This window comes from Coregonus clupeaformis, chromosome 21 (genome assembly GCF_020615455.1).
Source record: "Coregonus clupeaformis isolate EN_2021a chromosome 21, ASM2061545v1, whole genome shotgun sequence".
NCBI classification, from domain to species: Eukaryota; Metazoa; Chordata; class Actinopteri; order Salmoniformes; family Salmonidae; genus Coregonus; species Coregonus clupeaformis.
The window spans coordinates 23,577,214-23,594,173 of record NC_059212.1 but is presented as its reverse complement, the minus strand read 5'-3'; the positions used below and the strand labels follow the sequence as shown (position 1 = coordinate 23,594,173).

Genomic DNA, 16,960 nt, shown 5'->3' with positions numbered 1-16,960 from the left:
CTCCAAACAGGAAGGGTCTACTGACAGCTCCACCAGAGGATGATATTTCGGGGTAGAGACATCAATCCCTACATGACACGCTGAGATGGCTGCCATATAAACCTTCAATGCGGAGAAAGAAAGGCCCTGCTCAAAAAGCTCTTGCAAGAAAGTTCACTAAAGAGCTCTGAAAAGGAGAAACTCCTTAAACCTGACACCAACCCTTAAACACGCGTCACTTAAATGTATACAACCCTCTCGTAGAGGACACATGCGCCGACTGTATAGTCTTAATCACGTTCTAGGGTAAACTCCTAGTCGTCAAATGTAACCTTAGTCATCAAATTTCACCTTTCAGGAGTCAAACCCAGAGATCCCATGTGGTCATGGGTGCCAAACTCTAACGTGCGCCTGGGACAATAGATCCCAATGACACGGAACCCTCCATGGGTCCCCGCCCAACAGGCGGATGATCTCCGGGAACCAGGGTTGTCTGGGCCAACAGGGAGCCACCAGAATCAACAACAGACCCTCCTGATGGACCCTCTCCACGGTGTCCTGAATCAGGTTCACCGGAGAAAACGCATAGAGCAGGGTCCGAGGCCACTGATACGCCAAAGCATCTGCTCCCAACAGAGCGCCCAGATCCCTCATTGAGATTAACCGACGACAATGTACGTTTTCTCGCGATGCGTAAAGATCTCTGTCGGCCCTGCCAAACCCGTACCATATCTGGGAAACCACTGAGGGGTGCAGTCTCCACTCCATAGAGATAGGACGCCCCCTGGAAAGTAGATCCGCACCCACGTTGTGATATTCGGGAAGATACATTGCCCTGAGCGACAGGAAATGTGCCCTGCTCCATACGAGCAGATAACGGGCCAGGTTTAGGAGAGAGAGAACCGCGTCTCCCCCTGCCTGTTGATGTACGCCACCGCCGTCCTGTTGTCGTACCTTACCAACACATGCTGGCCCTTCAAAATCGGAAGGAAACGCCTCAGCCCTAGGAAAACAGTCAGTAGCTCTAGGTAATTGATATGCAGCACCCTTTACGCTGTTGACCAAATCCCTCTTTCTGAGTAGCCTACACACAGCACTCCCCATCCCTGTAAGGATGCGTCTGTCGTGATCACCCTGCAGGACACTACCCAGCTCATGAGAACCCCCTGCAAAAGCAGTCACGGGTCCCTCCAAGGAGTCAAAGCTCTTAGGCACGATGGTGATACCTTGAGCAACCGATGGCAGTGGTGAGATGCGTCCAGATGCGTAGCAACCACCCAGCGCTGAAACAGACACATCAACAGAAGTCCCAGAGGCACTACAGCTATCATAGATGCCATCAGACCCATTAACTGCAGGCAGAAGCAAAAAGGCACTGAGTGCCCCAGCTGTAACCATGCCATACAGAGTCGGAGTGTGACCCTCATCTGTTGGGACAAAAATGCATGATTCAAAACCAAGTCCAGAACGAGACCCAGAAACTGAATGTGCTGAGCCGGAGTCAAACAACTTTTCTAGTGATTCACTATGAACCCCAGAGACTGACTATGGAAACCAGCGTGGTAGTGTGGAGCTTCACCTGTTCACTTGACTCCGCTATGACCAGCCAATCATCCAGATAAGCCAATACTCTGATCCCCTGGCACCGCACCAGTGCCAAAGCCTCTCCACCATGATAGAAAAGGTGCGGGCGATAGGGAGAGCCCGAAAGGCAGGACCAGAAACTCGTAGCCCAACACCCTCGAAACAAAACCTCAGAAACGTTCTGTGGGGAGGATGTATAGCTACATTAACATAATGCATCCTTTAGATCTATGGACGTGAACTGATTGCAATAGCCGGTGAAGTGTGAGCATTTTGAACTTGCAAACCTTGATGTGCTTGTTTTAAACACACAAGTCCAGGATGGGATGCAACGTTCCTTTGTTCTTGGGAACTAAGAAGTACCGGCTGTACCAACTGCTCTGTGCTTCTGACACAGGGACCACCTGAATAGTGAGGAAATCTCCTCTCTCAAAACAGGCGCTAGGACCTTGGGGACCATTGACGTAATGACGTCACGAAAAGGAGGAGGACGCACAGCGAACTGCAGACCGTACCCCCTCGTCACAGTCCTTATCACCTATGGTGAAACTGCACATGCTCGCCACTGGACGGAGCACGCTGCCAGTCTCCCATACATTATCTCCTGAGGGGGCAGCGCACCACCCTGAGGACTGGGATAATTTGTTTTTTCTGTCATGCTTGTTTTCATATCCAACACTCTTGACAACCGTGTGTCTATGTGGGGAAGGAACTGTGTTTATAATGCCCACAACTGGACAATACCAAACTCTCGATCCCCTTGAAAAACAAGGAACCTTGGGTAGAAACAATGTGCTTTTGTGGTACCGCTGTTCTGATACCTGGCCCACCCAGAGTTCGGGGACTTCGGCAACCAGCAACTTGCCCTCATTGACCGAGCCACTTGGGACCACTGTTGCCACAGTAAATGCTTTGGGAGGAGGGCCCCGAGAACACTCCCCCAGCTTCCGCACCGCAGAATAATCTGCTTTCAGCCCGCTCTCCTTCGACCCAGCACAGTGTCTGTGTCAAGACGTCCGCCACTGCCCAGAAGCAGCAAGATGACCTCGAAGCTGCCCCCTGGCCCTGGGCAACAAAATGGGCCTGTAGGGCCTCTTTAGCCAAGCCAAACAACCTTGTTGGCAAAACTGGCTCAACCAAATACATCCGCCTGTCCATCTCAGGAATCCGGGACAACGTCAACCAGAGGTAGCTCTGAGCCACCACCGTCGCCCTCATACTTTTCCTCACAGTCAGGATAGTACAGCGGGACAGACGCAGCACAAAATCAGCCATAGCATGGATTTCATCGAGAAGCTCTGAAACCGGCTTCCCCGCCTCCACGGTCTTATTCAGCTCCCGCAGCAAATCCATATGATACATCTGTAGCATTGTGACCACATTCAACGACCGATACCAAGACCCAAAACTTGCAACATCTAGGGGGACGAGTACTCTCTCCCCACTAACAGACACCTAAGTCGGAGCCAAATCTCGTAGTCTTCATGTGCTTGAAAAGCTTGTAAATTGCATGACAAGTTCTTCCTTTAGGTGAGCTGAAGAGCAAAACATTTAGGAAATTAATGCTGAAATTAATTTGGACGTTTTTAAGGAGGTGACTATTTTGAGGAATTGGCTATGTTGTTGCTACAGTGACTCAGGAGGGACAAACAACAGTACCTGTCAGGGTATGAACATAACACACCCACTTCAAACCACATCCCCAAGACAACTCTCGTTTCGCTACAGTCATGGCCGCTAGCAGTTCTTAATGAGCAATCTTGAAAACGAGGCCAAATCAGGCCTTAAGAAATTGGCGACAGCCTGTATGCCCTACTACCTATCTGTTTCATGTATCAGGTAGCCTGCAAAAGCCAGCATGGATAGAATGCAATAATTGACTAATATTTGCCATATTCTACTAATTATCATGTGCCAACGTATCGCCACGGTACGTGCCATGGTGAAACTTGCACTCCTGTAGATCTGAAATAATTGCATTGTGAAACTTGCATCCTGCCAACCAGAAAAGCAAGTCAAAATAATTCAGATATTCTTGAAAGTCAGGACAAGGATCCTGCAAAGAAACAGTATTTTTATTCAGTGAGGGAAAAAAGTATTTGATCCCCTGCTGATTTTGTGCGTTTGCCCACTGACAAAGAAATGATCAGTCTATAATTTGAATGGTAGGTTTTTTTTAACAGTGAGAGACAGAATAACAACAAAAAAATCCAGAAAAACGCATGTCAAAAATGTTATAAATTAATTTGCATTTTAATGAGGGAAATAAGTATTTGACCCCCTCTCAATCAGAAAGATTTCTGGCTCCCAGGTATCTTTTATACAGGTAACGAGCTGAGATTAGGAGCACACTCTTAAAGGGAGTTACCTGTAGAAAAGACACCTGTCCACAGAAGCAATCAATCAATCAGATTCCAAACTCACCACCATGGCCAAGACCAAAGAGCTCTCCAAAGATGTCAGGGACAAGATTGTAGACCAGCAGGGGGACCTTGCGTGCGCTGCAGGGTTTTAATCCATGACGGCGTAGTGTGTTACTAATGGTTTTCTTTGAGACTGTGGTCCCAGCTCTCTTCAGGTCATTGACCAGGTCCTGCCGTGTAGTTCTGGGCTGATCCCTCACCTTCCTCATGATCATTGATGCCCCACGAGGTGAGATCTTGCATGGAGCCCCAGACCGAGGATGATTGACCGTCATCTTGAACTTCTTCCATTTTCTAATAATTGCGCCAACAGTTGTTGCCTTCTCACCAAGCTGCTTGCCTATTGTCCTGTAGCCCATCCCAGCCTTGTGCAGGTCTACAATTTTATCCCTGATGTCCTTACACAGCTCTCTGGTCTTGGCCATTGTGGAGAGGTTGGAGTCTGTTTGATTGAGTGTGTGGACAGGTGTCTTTTATACAGGTAACGAGTTCAAACAGATGCAATTAATACAGGTAATGAGTGGAGAACAGGAGGGCTTCTTAAAGAAAAACTAACAAGTCTGTGAGAGCCGGAATTCTTACTGGTTGGTAGGTGATCAAATACTTATGTCATGCAATAAAATGCAAATTAATTACTTAAAACTCATACAATGTGATTTTCTGGATTTTTGTTTTAGATTCCGTCTCTCACAGTTGAAGTGTACATATGATAAAAATTACAGACCTCTACATGCTTTGTAAGTAGGAAAACCTGCAAAATCGGCAGTGTATCAAATACTTGTTCTCCCCACTGTAGGTACCCCCTTTCCCTTCCAAGTTGAGCCAATGGCCATGAGGATTTTGCCAATGGCAAGTTGAGCAAATTTAAGTGTTTTCTTCCCAGGCGTAATGCAAGGCTTTATTGCTGGAATATGAGGTAACAACAGGGCCTGGCATATGTTAAAAGTGTTTAAACAAGTACAAAGTGTTTGTTAGGTGTTAAGGCTCTGTTAAAATATGCTTAAAATGATTAAAATACAAAAAATGATTTTGATTGTGTTGAATTGTGTTTGGGAAATAAAGATATATATGGTTTTAAAAAGGTAGTGGTAATATTTCATTCAGTACAGAAATGTATAGCCGGCTGAACTTTACCCTGTCACGTGGCTAAATTTACCCCATACCCCGTAAGTTGTGCCAAACTATACCGTTTTCAAAACGGTTATGTTTACAGAAATCTGATTATTTCCAGGGATACACAATATCCTGAAATACTGTATATGTAGATATCTTTGTTAGAAATAATACTATATTTCCCTTGACGGAGTGATGCTGAATGTAAAAGATGTCTCAACTCACCCCACTCTACCCTATTGCAGTTATTTATTTAGTTACCAGGACTGAATTCACAAATTGTGAATCTTTTACATTTTATATAGAGCATCTTTACTAATCTGAATTCTATTAGACGATTTTCCAATTCATTTCGTATCATTTATCGAGATCTAGCCCTAAAAAATTGCATTATATAGGATGTTTCTTCTGAATGTATGTACAATTTTGTATAAATATTTGTTCACAAATGAGCATAGGCTAACCCAACCTCTGACCTCATATTGTAATGGTCTACCCTCTTGCTTGCTCTGATCAGGTCAGGTCAAGAGTTGTTGATAATGGCCAACCTGCTGTTGATTTGGTTTTCCACATCCATCTCTCTACTTCCCATGTAATTGCTTCCTTTAGGCCTCTCTAAATGAAGGCAAATGGAGACAGGGTCAGCTCAGCTGCCCTCCTCTCTTCTCCTCACTTCTCCTCTTTGTACCCTCTCCATCCCTCCAGCCCTCTATTCAATTCAATTCAAAGGGCTTTATTGGCATGGGAAACATATGTTTACATTGCCAAAGCAAGTGAAAAAGATAATAAACAAAAGTGAAATGAACAGCAAACATTACACTCACAAGTTTCAAAGGAATAGACACATTTCAAATGTCATATTATGGCTATGTACAGTGTTATAATGATGTGCAAATAGTTAAAGTACAAAGGGGAAAATAAATCAACATAAATATGGGTTCTATTTACAATGGTATTTGTTCTTCACTGGTTGCCCCTTTCTTGTGGCAACAGGTCACAAATCTTGCTGCTGTGATGGCACACCGTGGTATTTCACCTAACAGATATGGGTTCTCCGCCGCCCCCTCTCCTCTATGTACCCCCTGTGCCCCAATCCCTCCGAGCCCTCTCCTCTCCTCTATGTACCCCCTCCATCCCCTTGTCCCCCCCCATCGACCACTTCAGAGGGCTCCAGGAAATTACAAGGGATCTGACTAATTGCAGCCGGCCCACCGGCAAACAGGGAGCACGCCACCCGTCAGGAGAGGAGGGAGGAGAGGGGGAGAGGTTAGTGGGGGAGGGGTGGAGGAGAGGGTAAAATGGCTAGGGACCTGATCGAGACAGAAGTCCACAGGTTAAGATTTGACCGAACAGGAACAGGTTGTGAAGAATACCTCAAGAACAGTCAGTAACAGGTTACGTTATTATGGCACATTACCAAATACTCTACTGTGTGATGCCCCTTGCATAGATGCATGCAGGAGCCTGGTCAGATAGGCTACTGGTTAAGAGCGTTGGGCCAGTAACCGAAAGGACGCTGGTTCAAATCTCTGAGCCGACTAGATTTAAAATTCTGTCGATGGGCCCTTGAACAAGGCACTTAACCCTAATTGCTCCTGTAAGTCGCTTTCAAATCAAATTTGGATAAGAGTGTCTGCTAAATGACTAAAACTTAAATACCTGCAGACATCAAGTTACAACACAGATGATAGACCTATGCCTATTCTCATTTAGACATATACCATTCCAGTAAACTATTTCCTACTTTACTGTAGGCCTAACACCACGCCGGAGGCCACTGTACTAAATGGAAGCAATTTAGGCAAGGTAACTAATAGCCATGCCTGGAGCGGACAGCATGTGATTATTCAGGGCACTGAGATGGACCACCCTCAACCCAAATGCCCAGGATAAGAACAATTCATCCTGATGATGTAATTTCCACTAGTCACAAGCGACTTGCAGCCGGCCCTGCATGTGTCTGCCGGTGGAATAGAATGCATCCGTCATTCACCGGTTGATTAACGCACTCCAGATGTGCCCGTCCTCCGATTTCAAGTCTCCCCGCCCCCTCGCTTTGTTGTGATAATGATACAGTACCCAGAGTACAACTGTTTATTTTATTTTCCGTCCGTTTCTCCGGTGGTGTAGCCGGGCAAGTCAGGGACCTTAGGTTCGCGCTGCTTCCCGATAGCCAATTGTGCAGCTGAGATGAAAGCGAGAGTCAAGTTATTCTACTTTCTCTGTGGAGTCAGACCCCCTTCTTCACACTCCCTTCTACCCTACCTCAGACATGAGTGTAATTGTAAACTGCTGCTGGTAGCTGTACTGTAAGTTGTGAGGTGGAGGGACCACCACGGACCACGTAGGCAATTCATGAATGTCAGAGCTGTCAGGATCAAACGAGAGACACTTCCTGTTTGGGTCAGGTGACAACAACTCCAGGCAGGCAGCGTGGAGTGTGGCTCTGTCTGGAGGGGACTGAGCTATAAACAGAGTAGGTAGAAGAAGTTGCCCCCAACCTCTGATACTAGGGTCAGATAAGTTTAGGATTGGGGTTTAGTTATTGCAATTTGTACTTCTAGTAACCCAAACCCTGATCCTCACCATAACCTTGACCCTCTGAAGTGCTGCCACTGAGGAACCCTCACAGATATGGGATATAGCCATCTCTCTTAGCCCTGATAGGCTGTATGAAGATGCAGATCTAAGGGAGAGCCTGCGTAGAGGCTGGTGCAACAGGACATGGTGGCCAAACAATCTGCCCCAAAGAGGATGACAACAACCCTTCAACACACACACACTCAAACACCACCCTCATCCTTAAGAGATAAGACTTCATGGCTGTTCCCAAAACAAAAAACAATGCATATCCTCCATGTTTTAGGTTGTTTGTGGACATGTTTTGGGAAACTGGGAAAGCCAAACCCACTCATAACATTTCTTCACAAACAGGACTGACTCACAACACATGTTATGACCTCATAGGGTAGCAGGTAGCCTGGTGGGTTGGAGTGTTGTGCCAGTAATCGAAAGGTTGCTGGATTGAATCCCAGAGCTGTTGTTCTGAGCAAAGCAGTTAACCCACTGTTCCCCAGGCGCCAGAGATGTGGATGTTGATCAAGGCTTCCGTGTTGTTCTATATATAGCCTGTTGGGAACCCAATATATGGTCTATACTTGGCATGTAGATTTCTCAGTTATGGGTGGCACAAATTATAATATATATGGGGGAGGGGACAGGGTATATGCAAATAAAATACTGTAGTATTTACTATAGTTTAAAAAAATAGCAGACTGCAGTGTTTTTGCGGACATTAGTGTAGTATTTACGGACAGTGTTTTTTGCTGATAATATGGTAGTATTTACTATAGTATTCTACAGTATGCTACAACATTCTATAGTAAGTCCTACACATGATCGAGGGATACCACAGAGTAGTATAGTATACTACAAAATTATGTAGCAAGCACTACACGATTGATGGATACTACAGTGTGTAGTATAGTACTCTACAGTATACTACAGTTTACTACAGAATTCTATAGTAAACTGTAGTATTATTTGATGTGGGAAACCTTCACCTGTGGTATTGAAATTAAAGCTAATTTCTGGTGTGTGCATGGAAGGAGCAATGATGATTCTACATGCCCTTTAAAGTACCAGGCAATTTGCCCTCTGTTCTATGAGCGCTGTTTCTGTCAGTGAAAGGGGAGGATATTGTCCAACTAAGGTCAGATTGACAGTAAGAGCAGTAATTACTTGGCTATCCAATCTGCCACTGAGGGGACGTCCAGCCATCCAATCAGGTGAAGGACACTAGTTACTAATCAGTAGCAGAATAGCCCACTTGACAATCAGACAGGAGGACTCCCAATTCACCACTGATTGCAGAGGTCGTATGCCCCCCTCGAAACCCTCAACCAACCCCCCAGCCTGAAGACACACTGCCAATCCTAATCTCTCGCAACGAGCCACCCTGGCCCTATAAGCCTCTGTTAGCAGTGAAGGGTGCATGCAGAATAATGATGTGGGCATGCAGGTGTCTCTACCATATCCCCTCAGTTAAAATCAAGTATAGGTTAAGTTATTTGTCTCATCCACCTTGAGGTCTGTGACCAGCCAAGTGTTTATACTACAGCATGCAGATTAAAAGCGGCTCTAGCCTACTCTACGGGTCAAATCCAAACATTGAACCAAGCTGCAGTGTGCCCCATACAATTCTCTCCAGAGTAGCGAAAAGCACCCCAAGATACTTAGGTAACATCTCCATTTTCAGGAGGCAAATTTATTCGGAAATAGTAGGTGAAACACTGAATTGTAACTGGCCTCTGACATAGAAATGTTCTATTGAAACCAAGTGAAAACAAATTATTTTAGACAGACGGGCGGCAACTGAGCCAGGCAGGGGGGCCTATGTATAGTGTAACACCAGGGGAAACCCTGGGCATGAAGCTGGGCCTCCTGGTGGTTCAGAGCAGAGCCAGTGCAGTTCTTCCTGGTTAATGAGACGGGTCTCCCTAATGAGGCATGAATGCAGCAGGAACCAACCGGGCCTGGACAGAATCTGATTTACTGGGTTCTAATCCTCAGGAAATGGGCTCTTAAGCGCACGCCATATCCCCATCAGAGCAACTGTCAGACACTGTCAGACATGAAAAAGGTGCTCGGTGGTCTGTTGATGTATTTCCCCATAGTAGTAAATCTCCTCTCTCTTCACAGGCAAAGACACCGTCAGAGAGCAGCCAACTTTGTACTCAAATACAAAGCACAAATACATACACACGGATGTACGTATGCTTGTGTGTGTGTGTGTTCTTCTGCATGCTTTGAGACAATGATGATGGTTTAAACTGAAACAGACAGGAGGGAGTTGCACGGGAGGCAAAAGCAAACACGAACATGCACTTTGTTTTATTGTTACACAGGCGCCAGTTATCAAAAACAAAGGGAGGTGGAGTCTTTAGTGAGATTAGATTTACAGTATATTTACATAAAGGACAAATATGCATGCAGTCCATGCTTTGTCTTAAGGCTATGTTTGATTGACCTTGTAATATATTTACAATAATGTGTGGTTGATGGATCTTTAAACCTCCTTCTGCTTTAGTCCATTAATAACACCATAGTTGAATACACTCCACTCTTTACTCTGTCTAGACAAGCTTTACAGAGTGTCTTCCATACGACCAGTGTTTCCCAAATGATTATGGGGACCAACGATTATCTCTGAAACTCCCCAAATACAGGTGTGCCAAGCTTGTAGCGTCATACCCAAGAAGACTCGAGGCTGTAATCGCTGCCAAAGCTGCTTCAACAAAGTACTGAGTAAAGGGTCTGAATACTTATGTAAATGTAATATTTCAGTTTTTTTTTTTTTATAAATGTGCAAAAAAATTCTAAAAACCTGTTTTTGCTATATCAATATTGGGTATTGTGTGTAGAGGGGAAAAACTATTTAATCCATTTTAGAATAAGGCTGTAATGTAATAAAATGTGGAAAAAGTCAAGGGGTCTGAATACTTTCCGAATGCACTGTATATGTACTTATCTGGCTCAATTACCTCGTACCCCTGCACATCAACACCCTGCACATTACTCATTGTGTATTTATTATTACTTGTATTATTATGTGTTATTGCTTTTCTATTATTTCTATATTTTCTATCTCTGCATTGTTGGGAAGGGCCTGTAAGTAAGCATTTCACTGTTAGTCTACACCTGTTGTTTACGAAGCATGTGACAAATAAACATGTATTTGATTTTTGATTTGTCTATGTGAACAGATCCAGCCCACTGCCCAAGCAGTCCACCAGCTGAACTGGATTAATGTCTCTGTTGTCTTGGCAGGCGTCTGCCTGAGCGTCTGTCTGAACATATGTCTGTCCTCTTTTCCTCCGTCGCTTGTAAACAGTTTTCTCCTCCGTCATCCTGTCTACCTGGGCTTTGAGGTTCAGCTGGTTGCAAAGCAGACTGTATCCACTCGTAGAACCTGTTGATGCATGAAAAACTTTTGCTATAGCGAATCAATCAATCAATTCCAATCAATTCTGAGCGCTTTTTGTAAATCAAGTCATAAACTAAACTTTGATCATCATTTTAGACACAATGATATGTGGCTAGCTGCTGTAGTTGGTAATGGACAATTTACCTCTCAATTCATTTGACATTTTCCTCCATTTTCTGATTGGCTACTTCCACTAGGAAGTAGATGTAGTCCTCCTTCACCAGGACCTGTCCTTTGTGGCTCAGTGAAACCTCCAGGCCATGGGTACTTCGGACTGCTTAGAGAAATATCACATGGAGAATGCACACAGAATAAAACAAATAACTTCTGTTACACAAGCACATAAGTAAAGCACTTCATACAGAAGAATGAATGAATGAAAAACGTACAGTAGTTTCAATATAAGCAAGCTATACTGAGCCAACTGTAATATGTTTGTAAACTAGTCTGGAGAGTCTGGTATTTTTTTCTGGTATTTTCAATGAGAACTACAGAGCAGGAGGGTTCTTTAACTCCTACTAGAAGCTGTGCATCTTCAAGCTGTCTGCATTGGACATGAAGCACAAAAGGCTCAAACTTCAACACAGCATCTCCACATGACTTCTCCAAACCAGACATCAAATTTCCCATATGACATTTCTTGTGTGTGATGAAAAGCCAGGGGCAGTTCTGTTTCTGCACATCTGGAGTGTCTGACACCTGGGGAGGATAGATGATAAATAGACAGACAGACAGACCTCATCCACACTTCCCTTCTTGATAAAATGTATTTTGTTTAGAAATTGTTTCTTCCATTGGATAAATGTACACTGCTCAAAAAAATAAAGGGAACACTTAAACAATACAATGTAACTCCAAGTCAATCACACTTCTGTGAAATCAAACTGTCCACTTAGGAAGCAACACTGATTGACAATACATTTCACATGCTGTTGTGCAAATGGAATAGACAACCGGTGGAAATTATAGGCAATTAGCAAGACACCCCCAATAAAGGACGGGTTTTGCAGGTGGTGACCACAGACCACTTCTCAGTTCCTATGCTTCCTGGCTGATGTTTTGGTCACTTTTGAATGCTGGCGGTGCTTTCACTCTAGTGGTAGCATGAGACGGAGTCTACAACCCACACAAGTGGCTCAGGTAGTGCAGCTCATCCAGGATGGCACATCAATGCGAGCTGTGGCAAGAAGGTTTGCTGTGTCTGTCAGCGTAGTGTCCAGAGCATGGAGGCGCTACCAGGAGACAGGCCAGTACATCAGGAGACATGGAGGAGGCCGTAGGAGGGCAACAACCAAGCAGCAGGACTGCTACCTCCGCCTTTGTGCAAGGAGGAGCAGGAGGAGCACTGCCAGAGCCCTGCAAAATGACCTCCAGCAGGCCACAAATGTGCATGTGTCTGCTCAAACGGTCAGAAACAGACTCCATGAGGGTGGTATGAGGGCCCGACATCCACAGGTGGGGGTTGTGCTTACAGCCCAACACCGTGCAGGACGTTTGGCATTTGCCAGAGAATTCTGCTGCCTGCAACGTCCTCCAGCATGACCGGTTTGGTGGTGGGTCAGTCATGGTGTGGGGTGGCATTTCTTTGGGGGGCCGCACAGCCCTCCATGTGCTCGCCAGAGGTAGCCTGACTGCCATTAGGTACCGAGATGAGATCCTCAGACCCCTTGTGAGACCATATGCTGGTGCGGTTGGCCCTGGGTTCCTCCTAATGCAAGACAATGCTAGACCTCATGTGGCTGGAGTGTGTCAGCAGTTCCTGCAAGAGGAAGGCATTGATGCTATGGACTGGCCCGCCTGTTCCCCAGACCTGAATCCAATTGAGCACATCTGGGACATCATGTCTCGCTTCATCCACCAACGCCACGTTGCACCACAGACTGTCCAGGAGTTGGCGGATGCTTTGGAGCATGCCCAGGCGTTGTAGGGAGGTCATACAGGCACGTGGAGGCCACACACACTACTGAGCCTCATTTTGACTTGTTTTAAGGACATTACATCAAAGTTTAATCAGCCTGTAGTGTGGTTTTCCACTTTAATTTGATTTCCATTCATAATTTGTGTGTGATTTTGTTGTCAGCACATTCAACTACGTAAAGAAAAAAGTATTTAATAAGATTATTTCATTCATTCAGATCTAGGATGTGTTATTTTAGTGTTCCCTTTATTTTTTTGAGCAGTGTATTTTCCATTTTAGCTAACAGACAGATTGAGAGTATATTACTCTGTATCATCTATAATATACGGCATTTTGCATTTAGTAAACTAGATAATGCCAGCTAGTATGCTTGCCTAATGTCTTGAATGAAGTGTAATGTTTATCAAATGAAAGAGAGAGTCAAATACCGATCAGTCAAATCAGACAGGATGAGGCGAAGCGAGAGGGGTAAAACATGTCTTCTCCAGCACGTATTTTTTATTTTATTTTTTTGCTCAACAAGCGAGGAGTTTTTGTATGGAGGTCAATGAGAGAGTGTCGAATTTGGTTAACAAAAAATGTAATGGCTTATTTGCTAGCTACGTGTGGCTTACTTCATCGAATACAAATTTCGTAATGATTAGATTGTTACGAGTGTACGGATATAAAAAACACTTTATATCGGAGTTGTTACCACAGCCACAAACTCATAAACCCCGCCCATTTCGACAATTTGTCTTTTTAAAATATGATTTTAAACCTAGCCCTAATCTCAACCACACTGCTAACCATATGCCTAACCCTAACCTTAAATTAAAACCCAAAAGCATTTTTTTTTATGAACGTTTACATATAGCCAATTTTGACTTTGTGGCTGTAGTAACTAGTGGAAACAGTTTATTTGCCCTCTCATTGGCTAGAATGGTCCCACCTGATCTTGCCTGCGTTTCCATTTTTTTTATCCATTTATTTTAATCGTTAGAGCGGCCACTTGAGTATCTGGTCAATATAATAAATAATCTGTGGTCAAATGCGGATGTTTATAAATGTCATGCTGTCGCCACCGTGAGGCAACAGGCAAGAGGGGAGGACAGCCACTGACAACTTCTTGCATGAATTAGTCCGTTTTGACATACCTTATCATTGTCTTGATATAATTTATGTTTATGCTAGTTGTATTTTAGACACATTATGGTATTTCTACTCAAATGTCCTGCTGAAATAATAACGTTAGCTAGGTAACCAGACAATGGCTCACTTGCTAGCTAATGCCACTGTCCAAAGTCCACAAGTCAGTCGTGTGTCTTCTACTATTAACAGTACTTGCCAGCGAGCTGCATTTAACGTTATTTACAAAGACTACTCTATTTGTGGGCAGGTTACAACATCCAAGTTAATGAGAGCCATTCTAGTGAGTGAGTTTGATGACCTTCAGTTTGGAAACTCTGCTTCAACATACCTGTGCCAAATCCAGGTCAGAAACAGGTAAATAAAATCATTCAAAAACTTTAACTTACTATAACTTTTGCTAAAGTGCAATGTATAATGGATACATTTTCATGGTTAGCTATTATATTTCTACCTGTAGCTGTTTTATATGTTGTATTATGTTAGGTGAATGTTGTTCAGCCGAAGGTTCTCATGAAACAGCCTGTGTTTTCTCCAGGTACTGATCCGTGAGCATGTGTGTGGAGTGAACCCAGTGGAGACCTACATCCGCTCTGGGACCTACACCAGGAAGCCCAGCCTGCCCTACACTCCAGGAACTGATGTGTCCGGGGTCGTGGAGGCTGCTCATACAGGTGCTGATCTTATCCATCCATCCCTGTTACATCATGATTACTGATGGGATTCTCATGTGGAATGTGATGCTAGTGTAGTGAAGAAACAGTAGTGAAGAAACATTTTGCATCCAGTAGTGAAGAAATATATTTTGTTAGTTTTTTCGCATTGTTTGTAACTTATTTTGTACATAATGTTGCTACTACCGTCTCTTATGACCGAAAAGAGCTTCTGGACATCAGAACAGCGATTACTCACCTTGAACTGGACTGCTGCTCTTTAATTATTTGTTACTTTTATTTTTATTTTATTTTTTTAGGTATTCTTTCTTAAAACTGCATTGTTGGTTAAGGGCTTGTAAGTAAGCATTTCACTGTAAGGTCTACATCTGTTGTATTCGGCGCATGTGACAAATACATTTAGATTTGATTTGATTTGAAACATTTTGCATCCAGCACTATAGACTGATGAACCACAAGTAGCCATTGGGTGAATGCATTTATACTGAACAAAAATATAAAAGCAACATGCAGTTCATATAAGGAAATCAGTCAATTGAAATAAATTAATTAGGCCCTAATCTATGGATTTCACATGACCGGGCATGGGCTCAGCCATGGGTGGACCTGGGAGGGCATAGGGCCACCCACTTGGAAGCAAGGCCCACCCACTGGGGAGCCAGGCCTAGCCAATCAGAATGAGTTTTTCCCAACAAAGGGGCTTTATTACAGACAGAATTACTTCTCAGTTTCATCAGCTGTCTGGGTGGCTGGTCTCAGACAATCCTGCAGGTGAAGAAGCCAGATGTGGAGGTCCTGGGCTGGCGTGGTTACACGTGGTCTGTGGTTGTGAGGCCGGTTGGACGTACTGCCAAATTCTCTAAAACGACTTTGGAGGTGGCTTATGGTAGATAAATGAACATTCAGTTCTCTGACAACAGCTCTGGTGGACATTCCTACAGTCAGCATGCCAATTGCACGCTCCCTAAAAACCTGAGACATCTGTGGCATTGTGTTGTGACAAAACTGCACGTTTTAGAGAGGCCTTTTATTGTCCCCAGCACAAGTTTTTACCTGTGTAATGATCATACTGTTTAATCAGCTTCTTGATATGCCATACCTGTCAGGTTGATGGATTATCTTGGAAAAGGAGAAATGCTCACTAACAGGGATGTAAACAAATTTGTGCACAAAATATGAGAGAAATAAACTTTGTGTGTATGGAAAATTTCTGGGATCTTTTATTTCAGCTCATGAAACATGGGACCAACACTTTACATGTTGCGTTTATATTTTTGTTCAGTATATATTAAAGAGATTCTCCGGTACTATTGTATACTTTTTAGCCAGTACTTCTGAATGTAGCGCTGATGAGCCAAAAGTGGTCCCCTAAAATTGCTTACTACGTCACATATGTGCGCTACGTTGTTTCTCTCTCTCTCTCTCTCTCGCGCTCTGCTGTGTGTGCATCTTGCTAGCTGTCACTCAGTTGGCGAGGGGTTGAAGCTCATTGGCTAGAACTTGAATTGCTCGGGGGCTGGCCCACGTGGGGGAAAAATTTAGGGAAAATGGCACATCACAGCTTCTAGAAAAAAAGTCACTTTCAAACTAGGGATTTTGTGGCTAAGTGAGATAAGACAGTAATTCTGCCCATAGATTATGCATGTATGAACTACACATTGACACATCCTGTCCAAAGCGGGAGGTTTAAAAAAGACTTAGTCGCCTAAGTTCCTGAGCATGTCTTTAAGTTGTTTGCATGACTATACCATGACTTTCTGAAGAGGGATGTCAGGTGTGTGTTGACCTTGTTGACACTAATTTGACCCTTCATCTTTCAGGCTGGTGACTTTGTGTTCACCACAGCCACAAAGATGGGAGGGTATGCAGAATACACCTTTGTGTCTGAGGACTGTGTCCAGCGGCTGCCAGCCTCCTTAGACTACAAACAGGGAGCTGCCATTGGGATCCCCTACTTCACAGCATACAGAGCTCTCTTCCATAAGTAAGACACCAACATTTTGACACCAATGTCAACCCAACCCTGATCTGTACTTCTCCACAACTTTGTCCCTGACCTGTTTGGAGAGCTCCTTGGTCTTCATGGTGCCGCTTGCTTGGTGGTGCCCCTTACTTAGGTGCTTGGTGTTGCAGACCTGGGGCCTTTCAGAACAGG

At 44.2% G+C, this 16,960-nt stretch overlaps 1 long non-coding RNA gene and 1 pseudogene across 1 annotated transcript; one reads left to right on the top strand and one right to left on the bottom strand.

Moving 5' to 3' along the window:
• Positions 1 to 10,774: 10,774 nt before the first annotated feature.
• Positions 10,775 to 13,727, bottom strand: LOC121534804 (annotated as a pseudogene).
• A 316-nt stretch (positions 13,728 to 14,043) lies between these two features.
• On the top strand, positions 14,044 to 16,786 carry LOC121534603. Its single transcript, XR_005994643.1, has 4 exons — positions 14,044 to 14,123; positions 14,382 to 14,488; positions 14,670 to 14,805; positions 16,626 to 16,786. It is a non-coding gene; the product is annotated as an uncharacterized LOC121534603 (long non-coding RNA).
• The last annotated feature ends 174 nt before the right edge of the window (positions 16,787 to 16,960 follow it).